This window comes from Eurytemora carolleeae, unplaced genomic scaffold, assembly GCF_000591075.1.
Source record: "Eurytemora carolleeae unplaced genomic scaffold, Eaff_2.0 scaffold562, whole genome shotgun sequence".
Classification (NCBI taxonomy): domain Eukaryota; kingdom Metazoa; phylum Arthropoda; class Copepoda; order Calanoida; family Temoridae; genus Eurytemora; species Eurytemora carolleeae.
The window spans coordinates 145,229-161,219 of NW_019396470.1; the positions used below are offsets into that span (position 1 = coordinate 145,229).

The 15,991-nt window shown below is 30.5% G+C and overlaps 1 long non-coding RNA gene across 1 annotated transcript; it reads right to left on the minus strand.

Annotated features, from left to right (window-relative positions):
- Positions 1-2,564: 2,564 nt before the first annotated feature.
- Positions 2,565-13,494, minus strand: LOC111703890 (uncharacterized). Its single transcript, XR_002765711.1, has 3 exons — positions 13,469-13,494; positions 8,578-8,638; positions 2,565-2,580 (listed from the first exon to the last, which is right to left on the minus strand). It is a non-coding gene; the product is annotated as an uncharacterized LOC111703890 (long non-coding RNA).
- Between the last annotated feature and the right edge of the window lie 2,497 nt (positions 13,495-15,991).

The following is a 15,991-nucleotide window of genomic DNA, read 5'->3' on the forward strand; positions in this document are numbered from 1 at the left end:
AACTTTTATTGTCAAGTTGAGGAGACCAAGAGACTGCATTTACAGGGTAGTTTGAAAATAAACTTGACAGAAATCTGTGTTTCTGCAAAATAGACTGTTTATGTGGAACATAAGAGTCCATGTAATCTCATGTTTACTATGTACTATAAAGAATAGTAATAGAATAGTACTTTAAGAATATTTATGTAAGAATAGTACTGCAGTATTATCATAAAGAATAGCACTAAAATGAATAGTTCTGTAAAGAATAGCACTATAATGAAAAGTTATGTAAAGAATAGCACTATAATGAAAAGTTATGTAAAGAATAGCACTATAATGAGTAGTTCTGTAAAGAATAGCACTATAATGAATAGTTCTGTAAAGAATAGCACTATAATAAATAGTTCTGTAAAGAATAGCACTATAATGAATAGCTCTGTAAAGAATAGCACTATAAGGAATAGTTCTGTAAAGAATAGCACTAAAATGAATAGTTCTGTAAAGAATAGCACTATAATGAATAGCTCTGTAAAGAATAGCACTATAAGGAATAGTTCTGTAAAGAATAGCACTAAAATGAATAGTTCTGTAAAGAATAGCACAATAATGAAAAGTTCTGTAAAGAATAGCTTTAAAAGGAATAGTTCTGTAAAGAATAGCACTATAATGAATAGTTCTATAAAGAATAGCACTATAATGAATAGTTCTGTAAAGAATAGCACTATAATGAATAGTTCTGTAAAGAATAGCACTATAATGAATAGTTCTGTAAAGAATAGCACAATAATGAATAATTCTGTAAAGAATAGCACTATGAATAGTTCTGTAAAGAATAGCACTATAATGAATAGTTATGTAAAGAATAGCATTATAAAAAATATTTCTGTAAATAAGAGAACTATAAAGAATAGTTCTGCAGAGAATAGCATTATAATGAATAGTTCTGTGAAGAATAGCACTATAATGAATAGTTTTGTACAGAATACCACTATAATGAATAGTTCTGTAAAGAATAGCACTGTAAATAATAGCACTATAAGGAATAGTTCTGTAAAGAATAGCACTAAAATGAATAGTTCTGTAAAGAATAGCACTATAATGAATGGTTCTGTAAAGAATAGCACTATAATGAATAGTTCAGTGAAGAATAGCACTATAATGAATAGTTCTGTAAAGAATAGCACTATAATGCTTGAGTTAAAGAATGCATCAAGATTATTTCATCGAGTTTAAGAATTTCCATTTTTACATTTTTTTTCCTCATAAGATATCTTACAGTTTTACAGTTTTAAATATTTCATTTCAAATGTTGTAAATTTATTATTCGGTGAAATTTAAGCAGTTTTAAATATTACATTTCAAATGTTGTAAATTTATTATTCGGTGAAATTTATGCAGTTTTAAATATTACATTTCAAATGTTGTAAATTTATTATTCGGTGAAATTTATACAGTTTTAAATATTACATTTCAAATGTTGTAAATTTATTATTCGGTGAAATTTATACAGTTTTAAAAGTACACTGAACAATGTACACAATACACAGTACACAGTACACTGTACACTGTACACTGTACACTGTACACTGTACACTGTACACTGTACACTGAACACTGAACACTGTACACTGTACACTGTACACTGTACCTTTTACACGTTACACTGTACACTGTACACTGTACCTTTTACACGTTACAATGTGCATTAAACATTACACGCAGTGTGTACATACTACACTGTTTATTGCACACTGTACACATTACATTTTACAGTGTATACATGTAATATATGAAATTATGTAACTAAAATACATATATCATAAATATAATTTGACTAGAAGGTTGGAAGTATATATTCAGGATATTCTATAATTCAATCAGATCTTGAATTGGATTCATGTATATTCGGCTAATTATTCTAATAAGAAGAATCTATTCCTTGATACATATCTAGAAATATCTTAGAACGGCTCAATCATAGAACTGCCGCGGATTGGACTTAACTTTTAGTTTTGTGAAGAAAAAAACGAGAGTTAGGTTAGCCGACAAATCATTTTCGAGAAAATCACGATCAAATTCAATGATTTAGAATTATTTGAGTGATATAGGGACAATAAAATAGCTCATATAGTTAAATACTTCCATCCTTCGTATTAGAAAATATGAATTATTTATAAATTAAAGGGATTGACATTGTAATTTCAAGTGAACCTCTCTTTCAAGAGGCCATGCCAAATTCACAAAATTACCATTTTAAACTTTGTGCTGCGTCTCAAATCCGCCAATAACCGGTTTCAATTGAGCGCCAGCTTAAATCTTGAAACGTTGAATACAATTTTAATACAGTCCTTTTAATACTAAATATAGTAGCATTATGTTTCTGTATGATTCAACATTAATTTTTTTTTTATTCATATTTTCCATTTGGAGCCGTATTAACAATAATCAAACTCAAATCAGTTCCTTTAAACTTACAAACCAAATTCAGGCTAATTATACGAAAAACTTGATAATATTGAGTTTGATTGATTATTTTCCTACCTGTATCCTGGCAAGCTGCTGGGATTCATCTTGCGTTGATCTTCCCTGTTCTACTTCCTTAAAAAAAAGTTTTTAAAAATATTTTCTTTAATTTATAGAAAATTTGTTTTTTTCACAAACTAAATTTGGTCAGAGCAATTAAACAAAAAAAGTTAGGTTTACAATGACCTAATACATAGCGAACTGACGCAAATACGGTTAGTTTTGGCTCACATTCAAACATTAAGAACATATTTTTAGGACAATCTAAAAAATTGTTAGACCAATATAAAAAGTGAAAAGAACATTATAAAAAACTTTTAACAATCCTAAAAGTGTTACAACAATCTAAAACAGTTTTACAAATAAGCTTTTTATTTATTAGAAAACATATCAAAGATTTATAGAAATATCGAATAAAATGCTCAATAAAAGGATACCTTTTAATTTGACCCTCGCTTATTAATATGCTTATATGATAAAAAAGATAATTTAGGAAAAATTAAAAATGTAAGAGAAATGTATAAGATTTGTCGAAAATAAAGGCATAGTTTTGGACTTTTTTTCTACTCTTCTATTTCATTGCAGTTTTGTCATACAAATTCTAAGCACTATTTCACACATAAAATAATTTTTTAGAAAGCCCAATAGACAATGGCACTTTGCGCAGCTATGAAATAATTCAGTAACTTACTTCTCTTCATAAATTTAGTTTTTCAGACTTTGCCTGGGAAACATTTAAAGGCCTATTGACGAAAGAAGATAAAATTCAATTTCATATTTGTAAACATAGCGTCTAACCCCCTTATTATTCGGTGAAATTTATACAGTTTTAAATATTACATTTCAAATGTTGTGAATTTATTATTCGGTGAAGTTTGGATTAAATTCATTAAGTTTAACTAGTTTAAAATAAATATAGAAGTCGCTTCAAACAAATCTAAATAATTTAAATAATATAAAAGTGAATATATAGAATATACAATATATTTAGATACATATATATATAATATGAATAAATGGTTATATTTATGATTTTATATGAATAAATCTTGCTTGAATTGAAACCAATTGTCTGCTAATTGTTATTTGTTCACATATTTCTGATCTAAGCTGATCTTTTTATGTTAATTTTGCAGTTAACAAGAATCAATAGTTAACTTTGAGATTAGTAAATAGACATTTTAGACTCATGTTAAGATGTTCTTGTAAAGGGACCGCTGATGTAATTTTAAGTGACCCTTTAATTATCATGTCCGATTAAAAAAGGAACCCCTTACATTTTTGTCTGATCATAAAATATAAAAAATCAATTTAAAAATATTATAAAATATAAACTATATATAAATGTGATAATCGATGACTATAGGTTGCAATATCTGAATGATTTGTTTGAAATTAAATTGATTTTTTATCGGTCTAGGTCGTATGTTGCAATTTTCTCAATTTGTATGGACGCTAAGTTATTCGGTATGAGACGTTTTTAACAATTTTCTCCTTATAGACGCAATAGATAGAAGAAAGATTAGTAGCGATCAAAAGCGCTTTTTTATCGCATTAAGCCTATACCTGTTTCATTTTTCGCGAACACTCCCTTTAAACCATATTTATTTTCCCCCAAACCAGCTTCCCAATTCCCACTGTCAGCTTAAGTTTTAGTATTCTAATTTTAGAGGAAATGTTTTGCATTCAGGTTAATCTAATGATGCATATCTTAACTTTGTGCAACTTTAACCATTTCTCTGCAGGCTTCTAGCAACAAAGAAGGCTTCAATAATACCTTCCAGCAAATTAATTAATGAAATTAATATAAATTATATCAGGAAACCTTTCTACTTTTATTAGAGTTCCTGATAAACTAAACTTTGTTTTATAACAAACAAAGAACAATAATGAACAACATTATTAAAAAAGACTATTTCAGAAAAGAAATCTAGAAATCTTTAAAAGTGTTGCACACTTGTAAAAGTCAAGTTGCTTTAGTCATTGGGTTGATGATATCACCAATTCGTAAATTTTTTTGTAGCCATGGGTATTCTTAAACTCAGACGCGATTTGTTTTATAAGTTCAGTTCAAATGAAGTGATCTGATTGGCTATTCATCATAACAAATCAAAAATTGTTTAATTTGCAGTTATGCAAAACTCTATGGTCAATTTTTGTTTTGATTAAAGGGACAGAAAAGGAAAAATGAAAGGGGGTATAGGCTGAAAGCTAATCACTTTAGCTCTTGATCGCGACCCATGAAAGTCATATCTGATGTTCCTGTCTCAAGAAGTTGATATAAAACTGTGTAAAATATATACGAAAATAAATATATATACAATTTTGTATAAAAGTAGTAGGTTTAAACAGATCATATTCAGCAAATATGCAACCAATCTGAAAACGATGATATCCCAGAGAGAGCTAATTGTAAATAAGGTTTACTTTTATATTTGTTATTTCTATTTTCAATAGATTTCATACAAAACATTATTTATACGTCCGTATTACTTGACCAGAAATTCCACCAATGGCAGTGCAGTAAAGTGGTCACGTGATACAGGCGGAGACACGTGACCAGTATACTGCTCTGCCATTGGTGATAGTTCTGGTCACGTGATTTAAGTTTCAGATTTTCAAAATTTTACATATATGAATTTTCGTATAATTTTAACACAGTTTTATATCAGTTTCTCGAGACAGGAACATCAGATAAAACTTTCATGGGTCGCGATCAAGAGCTAAAGTGATTAGCTTTCAGCCTATACCCCCTTTCATTTTTCCTTTACTGTCCCTTTAAGCAAAACCGTTTTATTAAAATGTATTTCTGTTAAATATTAAAAAATTTCCAACGCTTTGAAGTAAGTTTTCCTTGACTCCAAATTGTTAGTCTAAAGAAAATTAAAAAATACAGGAATTAATATATTAATTTTTTTTGTGGCTCAGAGTATTCTGGTGCTGAACGGATTTCTGCAGTCATACAGCCGCGGTGCATCATATCTTGCCAATTTATTTTAGCAAATATATGTAAACAAGCTTCCAATCATCCCGGATATTATTATTATACATTTTGAGATTTATGTATATATAGATTACTTAAATTCTTAAACCATACTATACAGAAAACACTCAAACCACAGATTGCGTAGATAAACAGTAAACTGTTCGTGCAGGAGACATCACTTTCATATCATTTTTACCAATTTATGGTAGTTTTTTATGAATCTATTCTATAAAATACACTTATTTTTGGCCTGACGATTTCAGTAATGAAGGTACATTACTTTATCTTTGATGTTTTAGTTTGAAGGCTCCCTAAATACATTAAAATAGATTTTTTATGCAGACTATAAAATGGAAAATTGTACAAAACCTTGTACTCGTCATACAAAAAGATCATTGAATACGTTTTAATTCTCGGGGTTAATCTGTAGAAAACAAATTTTATCTGATCAGTATCTTGTTATTCTGAACTGAGTTTAGTAAACGCCTACTCTATAACAATTTACTCGAGACGTATCTTTCCAAGTCTCATTGTTTTCAGATAAACCAGGCTACACTCCCCATGGTTCTAAAGGACACAAAGTCCACTGAAATTGCTAGTATAGAGCTAAATTCATATTTTCAATCTCAGCTGAAACAATTCGGTATGGTGAAGACAACGAATCTATGTAAGAAAGTCCCGGGAAAAAAAGTTTCTGGAAAAAAAACCTAGAAATAAAAACTTTGGAAAAAAGTCCGAATTTTATCAAGTCCTTGAAAAAATGTCACTGGAAATAGAGTCCTGTGTTTTTGATTCCTGGGACTTTTTTCCCTAAAATAGTATGGGGGCTGCCAATAAAGTCTCAGGAAATAAGATCCCAGGAAAAAAAGTCCTGAAGAAAATAAATCCGAGGAAAAGAAAAACCTGGAATTGTGAATCATGCATTTTCACTTGTTAGAGGACTTTTTTTCCGAGGACTTTTTTGTATAAAATCATAAGCCAGAGCCAGAAAGCCAGAAAAAAGTCCTAAAAAATAAAGTCTCGAATTGGTCCGGTAGGACTTTAATTCCGGAGACTTTTTAATAATAGGACTTTTTTCCACAGGACTTTTTTAGTGTGAAATTTTAGGACTTTTTTCCGGAAATTTTTTTCCCATGACTTTTTTGGCGGTTACCGAAGACGAATATGAGCTTTCTAGTCTATGTATCTAGGAAAAGCTCATAACATGACTTAGGTTTTTTTCCCTTAGATGAAGTTTTTTTTCGCGTGATTGATATTTGAAAGTACTGAAACCCAGTGCAGCACCCTTCCCTTTTAAGATTGATTTAAGTTTTCTAGGTGTATTGTCCTAACTATGCCTTCAGAGCGACAATCTCACATTCTAACACATAGAATTCTGGTATTCACTCTATACAAAGTATACTTAACACAAGCTATTGTCTATTAATTTGGTTTGCATATGTTTACATAGCAGGACCAGGAAAGTAGAATCTTTCACTGTGAACTAAACAGGAGGAGAAGGTCAAATTTATTCGACATTAATGGTAGATCCTTCAGTATGGATTTTATGCACACGTCACGCACCTCTAACCCTTTATTAAAAGTAAATTCAACCTAATGTCTGGCCGCGTCAACCTTGTTGCACCGGCTAGTCCTATTGTCTGCTTTATTTACCCAATGATTTGGCGATACAGTACAAACTGGGACTGGAAGGGTTGACCCGGCTCGAAAACTCAAATGTACTACGGCCTCCCGTGAAAAGCATATTTAGATGGGTAAACATTAGACATTCAAAACATCTTTTTTCTTCTCAATAGCTCTTTAATAAGATGAGTTATTATTGAAAACATAGAAGACTTTAATCTTACTTCAATTTAGTTTAGTTTGATGTGCTTGTATGCCTTGTCATAAAGTTAAACTGTTTCAGTCGACCGTCATGATTTAGCGACTAAAGGTTACATTTACAAGTATCTAGTTTTTTATTATTATAATTTTGTCATTTAAAACTAGTTGATCTTAAACCAATAAGATAATTGTAGACATTTAAGGTTTGTTTAAGCGCTGAATAAGGATGGTTTGATTTATTTAAAATATTTTTACTTTGTATGATTAATGTAGCTGGAGTATAAGGTTACATGGAACCAGTGTGATATAAAGAGCTCCATGGTTTCACATTTTAATCAAATTCATAATTTTAGAAAAGGTCAAGTTTCAGATAATCTTCAGTTAATCTTAAGTTATTAATGTATTCATAAAACATGGGGTTAGCTCGGAAACAATCAGATGATTTGCAATATTTGATTTTAGATCTATGAAGATCTGTACACTGTACACTGTACACTGTACACAGTACACTGTACACTGTACACTGTACATTGTACACTGTACACTGTTCAATGTACACAATACACAGTACACTGTACACTGTACACTGTACACTGTACACTGTACACTGTACACTGTACACTGTACACTGTACACTGAACAATGTACACAATACACAGTACACAGTACACTGTACACTGTACACTGTACACTGTACACTGTACACTGTACACTGTACACTGTACACTGTACACTGTACACTGTACACTGTACACTGTACACTGTACACTGTACACTGTACACTGTACACTGTACACTGTACACTGTACACTGTACACTGTACACTGTACACTGTACACTGTACACTGTACACTGTACACTGTACACTGTACACTGTACACTGTACACTGTACACTGTACACTGTACACTGTACACTGTACACTGTACACTGTACACTGNTTTGTAGCATAAAACCTGCAACTCTGTCCCTTTAATATTCTATTTTAGGGTTTAATTATGTCCCTTACCTTTGTAAAGATGCTGGGTATACATACATCATTAATAGATTTCATATGTATACGGATGTTTAGCCTCTAGAAAAAATTGAATCAGGATAACATTAGTGTTTACGAAGCTAGTTAATCTACTTCTTCCTTTTCATCTCTTTCACTTTAAATTATTTTTTTTTAATATTTTTAAAAATCCTAGAATCTGGTTTCTTTATTTGGAGAGGGTGAAGTTGAGTAAGTAGACTTAAAATGCAAAGTTTTCAAAGTATTACCTTTAATCCTATTTCCACGCTGGAAATCCAGGACTGAAAGTTCTCTAGGTTCTCATAAACACTGCAACAGAATATTCTAATTAATCAAAATAAAATAAAAATTAAATTTCTTTCTAAACAAGGAAAAAACCAAGAAAAACCAAAGTAGAGAAATTGCGTACTTTGTAAGATTTTAAATGATTGGCTGTTCAAAATACTTCCTTTTTTCAGATACAGGGTTACCAACAAGGGGCGGGATTTTTAATTAAAATCTTCTTATTTTAATGTAGTCTTTAAATGGTAAAAGAAGTGAGTCCTTGCCACAAACTCAAATTTTAGATTTCTTATAAACTTGCAACCTTATGGTGTAAAGCATGCATACTTCAAACTTATGTTAATTGATCTCACAGAATTCATAGGTTGAAATATCTCATCTGTGACATTTTGTTGCAAGGATAGAGGAATAAGAAAATCCTAATGTGTGACAAAGACTCAATTCCTCTAGCAAAGAAAGAAAGTTTATAGATGTAGAGGATCATGACTTTAAGGAAACGTACACTATAAATATCGGAATGTCGTCTCTGAAGTCCTTTCCTTTGTGAGTAACTCTGTATCTTCTAGAAGTTTAAATTAATCGAAAGTTAATGTTCATCATATCATATTCACAAGATGTTTTTAAACCAACAATTTATATCCTAATTTTATAATAATTTATAGTTTAATTTGGTTTTTCTTTCACTGAGATATCAGTTGTGTAGAATGAAAAAATGATCAAAACCAGCTAAAAAAATTCAAAAAACGGTTTGGAAACGGTTAGGAAACGGTTAGGAAACGGTTAGGAAACGGTTAGGAAACGGTTAGGAAACGGTTAGGAAACGGTTAGGAAACGGTTAGGAAACTTGGCAATATTTTACACCAGAATGTTTCAATGTGGTTATAGTTTTACGAAACAGTTTGATTGCAAAATTAGATTTAATGCATTTAAATTAGAGAATATGTGATGAGAAATGTTTTATTATTATTCTTCTCGGAAATAAAACTAAAATGAAGTTTCTCCAGTAAATCCTGGCACAGTAAATACATGGCATTAATTAAATAAATTTCTAGAATATTCTTGATTTAACTTCATCTACCCAGTTCAGTTCCTTAATTATATTCAGTTTATATTAATATCTACAAATCTAGATAATAATATGCAATTGAAATTGACCTTAAAGAAACTAAATCTGCAAAAATATTTAAACAGAGTTAGTAATCAATATTTATCTTGAGAATTATGAGAGGTTTAATTATGCGAAAAACCTAGTTGTATATCGTGTGAGTATTATGCGTAATTTTAAAGATTAGAGAAAAATGTTTTCCCCCCCCCCCCCACTTTGTGGGTATTGTACCTACTTTACGTACATTTCAACATAAAATAATGATGTTCAGTGAACTAAAAAGCCTAAAAACACTTTTTTTCAGAGACACCTTGTCACCAAAGCAGATTTTTGGCCAAATATACAAATTTTCTTTATTGTAAAAGCATAACTAAACACTTTACGTATTCAAGCAAATGTTTGGATTTCAATGAACTTTTGCACGTTTTAAAACATTTTTTTTTTCTTTATGTTTTAATTCTTAGTCTAGATTCATTGTCATTCATACATCTAATCTTTATTATTAAATTACTATTTTTTTTAGTGTTGTATTGAAAATATTTCGCACTCAGCTCTAGTACGTTCTTCTCATGAACTTTACTTTTTCTTGTGATATTAGTAGATGATGAAGGTATCTTCGTGAGAAATATGATTAATAATTAACGTTTGGCGGATTTCTATACGCGATAAATGAGCAATGTCTGTCTAGTCCATTTATTGACGTAAACATAGAGGGGATTTAATGGAATAAAAGGTTTAAAAATTTATTTTTGGAAAGTATGGAGAAAATTAGATAATAATAGCATTGCATGTTCGGCGTGCAATGTATTCAGGGTATTATTTATAATAATTTTCATATTCTTTTATAAAATTAGTCTCATATAATGATATTGTTATCTTCTGATTTAGAAGGTATTATCTTCAATTATTCAATTATTAGTTTTGTAACGCTAGATTAACCGTTTTAAGTATTGTAATCGTTCTTAATTATCTTCACAACCTTTTAGAAACACTCAGACAACCTTTCAATTGATAAACTAATTAATCTGGAGAAATGATAGAAAGGATGTTAAACTAATATTTTTAGAAGAAGATTATTAAAATAATATATCTGGAGAAAGTAGTTAAACTAATATATCTGGAGAAAGGATGGTGGACCAATATTTCTGCAGAAAGTATGGTGGACTAATATATCTGGAGAAAGGATGGTGGACTAATATATCTGGAGAAAGGATGGTGAACAAATATTTCTGCAGAAAGGATGCTGGACTAATATAGCTGGAGAAAGGATGGTGGACAAATATTTCTGCAGAAAGGACGGTGGACTAATATATCTGGAGAAAGGATGGTGGACAAATATTTCTGCAGAAAGTATGGTGGGCTAATATATCTGGAGAAAGGATGGTGGACTTATAAATCTGGAGAAAGGATGTTAAAATAATTAATCTGGAGAAAGGATGTTAATCTAATATAACTGCAGGAAGGTTTAAATGAAGAAAGTAGGATTATAATATTGGCTAAGATAGTGTAAGGCAGGGATTAGAGGATTAAACAGGAGTATACAGGGGTAACCAAAAAGAATTAAACTTCAGAGACAATTGTAAGGAATAGATGCTGTCTGTTTCTATATATTTATAATTTCCTGCAACTGTAAACATGTTTTTCCCTTTTTCAAATCATTTAATAAGCCATAAAATACTTTATCAAAGATAGATGATCTAATTTGACCTCTAGATCGTTTTATCTTTAAAGTTTCTAGTCGTCTTTACAGTCTCATCCTTTGTGGGTAACCCTGTAGTTCCACTCCAAACTTATATTTACTTAATTTCAAGCTTTAATCTGAACAATAATAGTCTTAAATTTTTCATTGATTGTTATAAAGCAAATAGTTTCACTAGACACTTTTTAATTCACTAATTTAGTGCAAACTGGGTCTGCTTACACTGTTGCTCAATTGTTTTAGTATTTTCTTTTCGATAAAATAACATTAAAATGATTTTCGGGATTTGAAATTTTGTAATTATGGAATTTCAAAATTTTAGGAAAATCAAACATTTTTGTAGACAAATTTAGTAGTTCTGATCGTCAATAAACCTTCCCTTATGTCAGGTCAGGTCCCAAACATAAAGTGAGGCCCCCTCCGTTATACAGCAGTTTTGAGTTTATTGGATACAAATAAACAGACAGAGACCCAGACAAGCAAAGTATATATGGATTGTATACAGTTTACATAACAAACAGACAGACACCCAGACAAGCAAAGTATATATGGATTATATACAGTTTACATTACAAACAGACAGAGACCCAGACAAGGAAAGTATATATTGAGAGTTTTATACAGTCTATATTACAAACAGATCACCAAATCTTGGGCTCAATCCTAACCTTTCTTAAGAAAAGATTATTATGTTTTATCATGGTTCATTTTGTTCGTTACAAATAGAAAAAATCTACGAGGGTTTCCGGTCTTTTACGGAATTTTCCATTAATTTTCAAAAAATTCTATAAATGTTTTTAGGGCGCTTCGCAACTGAACTTATTTTTCAAAATTTAATTGTGGCTTTATCTGAGAACATCTTCTCTTTGTATAATAATAATAATAATAAAATAATAACAAAAATAAATCGAGGATTTAGTAACATTTTTCAGGGATTTCATAATTTTTTCAAAAATCTTCAATTTTTGAGACAAAGGAATTGAGTTTTTGTCACAAATTCCAATTTTATAATTCCAAAATCTCAACAACCAGATGATGTTTACCTTTCATATTTCAAACTTACATTGTTTGATCCACCAGAATTCATAGTTTGAAATATCTACGGTCTACGACATTTGGTTTTAAAGAAATTGGGATTTAAAATTCCGAGTTTGTGGCAAAGACTCAATTCCTTTGTATAATTCTGAGCTACCATAAACCTTCCCTGGGGTCACGTGAGTTGCCTCAAAAAATGTTGAGCTTGATCGATTCAGCTGTGTTTACGTTTATTGGATATTAAGAAAGAAACTGACAGAGAAGCTAAGTATATACATATATATCAGGAATTGAGAAAACAGATTAAAAGTTGTCACTCAATTTTGATGTTAATCGGGACTCACTTTGGTATCTTTATGTAGAAATCTTAATCCATCTTATATAATTTTCTGGATTCAACACTATAATTGGTATATTTAGTGTGTTAGATAAAGAAGTGTAATGACATTGTTAAAACCCCGAGGACAATAAAATATGTAATTGGGCCGGATTAGATATCGTTTTATCCAATCGAATATGTGCAATTAACCTCAAAATAGAGATTGAGTCTTATATTTTCTAATTGAGTTTTTACGACAAAAAATGTCAAAATAATACAATTTGTGTAAAGTGAAAGGTTAAATTTGACAATATATATAAAAAATCCAAGGTAGTTGTAGAATGATTTAGGAAAAAACAGTGAAATATCTTAGAGATTCAGCTAAATAACTTTGTAATCTGATTTGATCTTAAATAAACAGAAAAATTTTCCTAATAATTCTTTCTTGATAAGAAAGTTCAAAACATTAATATTCTATTTTGAGGTTTAATTATTTCCCTTACCTTTGTAAAGATGCTGGGTTATCTGTGTGGAATGCAAGCAGGGAATAAGTGAACGGTCCCTTTAATATTCTATTTTGGAGTTTAATTATTTCCCTTACCTTTGTAAAGATGCTGGGTTATCTGTGTGGAATGCAAGCAGGGAATAAGTGAACAGTCCCTTTAATATTCTATTTTGGAGTTTAATTATTTCCCTTACCTTTGTAAAGATGCTGGGTTATCAGTATGGAATGCAAGCAGGGAATAAGTGAACGGTCCCTTTAATATTCTATTTTAGGGTTTAATTATGTCCCTTACCTTTGTAAAGATGCTGGGTTATCAGTGTGGAAGGCAAGCAGGGAATATCTAAACAAAATATGAAAAGTATTATTGGAATTTCTACCATCTGACCTTTCATTCTTTTTTATATCATTTTTAGATTTAAATTTTCTTTCGATTGTGAAGATTTGATTTTTTTTCTTTTCAAAACCGTCAAAACTCATTAAAAATTTATTATTGAAGTATAAAAAACGGTATTTAACCCTAAGATTTTAATATTTTGTAAGCTCCAGGTTAGGTTAAGGTTAGGTTAAGGGTAACCCTTCACAAAAATGGAACCTATACCACTGTGCAATAGGAAGACGACTTTTTGACTCAAGTAATAATTTTAAATAACATGAAACAAGATATTTGTACAGAGTACACATTTGGACATTTCAATATAAAGCAACTTGTAACACTTTTTGATTTAAATTAAAATCAAATTCCACATTTTTATGTATCTCACTGTATCCGAATAATATTTTACCTCTTATTGAATGATTGATTGATTGTATGAACAGCTGATGCTTCATGTTCAGGTAGTGCAAGGGTAAACTCCTAAATTACAGATTACAGAGATAGAAACTTTAAATGAACTCAACATTCCTCACAGTTTAAAACCGACATTTACACTCTGCAGAATGTAGATATTATTCTTTTTACTCAAATTGGAAAATAAATAATTCCCCCCCCCCCCCCTTATAAATAGCTTACCAACAACATAAAATAATTTCAACATAGTTTTTCGTATCTAAAGTGGAGAACAAACGTTGTGTCCTATGTAAGCTTGACTGGGAAATAGGTAATAATGTTATTTTCTAATGAGAACAGTTTTTTTGACTATATAATACCTAAGATAACATTTGCGTGTAAAAAAGTAAGCTGCGACTGCGGATGAATTTAAAAGTGTTGTTTACTGGTTTTTATTTTTACAATATAATCCAAAAAGATCGAAGTATTGTGCATCAATTTTCAGGATTGAGTGGCTTTGAATTGTCGCAAAGCCTTGGCCTTTTTTGACCTTATACTAGCTTTTTTATACATTTTTAAAGCTTGCACATTTGGATTGCTGTGACCACATGATGAAAATTGGATATTTTAAAGGATTTTTCATTGGTCCAAATTTTTTTTACACCGTGTACCTGGGCAAACTCGTTAAAGTCTCTAACTCTAGCCTGGTAGCCTTCAACCTCCTCTTTAAACGACTAAACAACAAATATTTTGATCATGCAGCGATAACCTGAAAACTGTAGACTAGGAAGACAACATTACAGCAAAACTGCAGTGATAACTGAAAACTGTAGGCTAGGAAGACGACATTAAAGCAATACTGCTTTTGATGTTGTTACAAAGGAAATAGTTTTACCAGTAAGTTATTAAGTAAAATTTGTCTGTTTACACTGGTGTGCCTCATTTGCATTTGGCTATTTAAAGTCATACTATCAAAATATTTCTAAAATGTCGACTGATGACGTCATTTCGAGTGACCCAAAAATTAAGAAGTTGCTTGTAAGATTCACAACGGTACTTTTTAAACCTTTTATCTGAACAAAAGTAAAAAAAAAATATTCGTAATCTCTAAAAATTAAAACCTTATTTTATCAATTCTCACCAAAAACTCATCCATAGTTTGTCCAGGTATTCTGGGCTCATCTTGGATTTTTCTAGAATCATTCAATAATCTTGCTCTCCAACCTTCCAGCCGACTCAAGCCAGCATCAAGCTAAAAATATTAAACAATTTTAAATTGTTATCCTCCATCCTCCTTTGAGAGGTTTGATACCTCAGAAATGTACAAATTTACTTTCTTTAAGAATAAAATCTCAACTTAGAAGTTTTTTTTTTCAGTGGATATCGAGCTTTCTAAATATTCTCACAATGCCAAATTAAATGATTTTCTCTATGCTTATCAAAATTGTTAAATTCTTAAACTAATTTTTAAAAAGTTTGTTAGTTTTAGATATTGCATTCTGTTCCCTACTTAAAACTTTCATCGCGGTTACTCTCAAAGGGTTCAACAACAAAAAAATATGTATTTTTGAAAGGAGAAAAACTAATTTGATAATGAATATAGAAGGAAAAAACATTTGATAAGTGTGTTACAATTTCAAATGTATTATAACTTATTACTTTTACCCCTTCCCTTTCACCTCCACCCCTTGTCTACCCCCATGTCCCCCTTCCTTCTTGAATGTTGGGTCGTTGAATAATGAATGACAAACCTCTCGTTTCCTTCTTTCTAGTTCAGTAGCAGAAACATCTAAGCTCTCCAATTCAGTTTTCCGAGATAAAACCTGCGCAAATATTTATTTATATTTGCAACTGCAAAACTTGCAAATGAGAGGGGTTAGGATATTCTGTTGTGCCAAACAAATTTTTGAAAATTCCAATCAACCCCAAGAAAGTAAAGGGTGTTACTAAA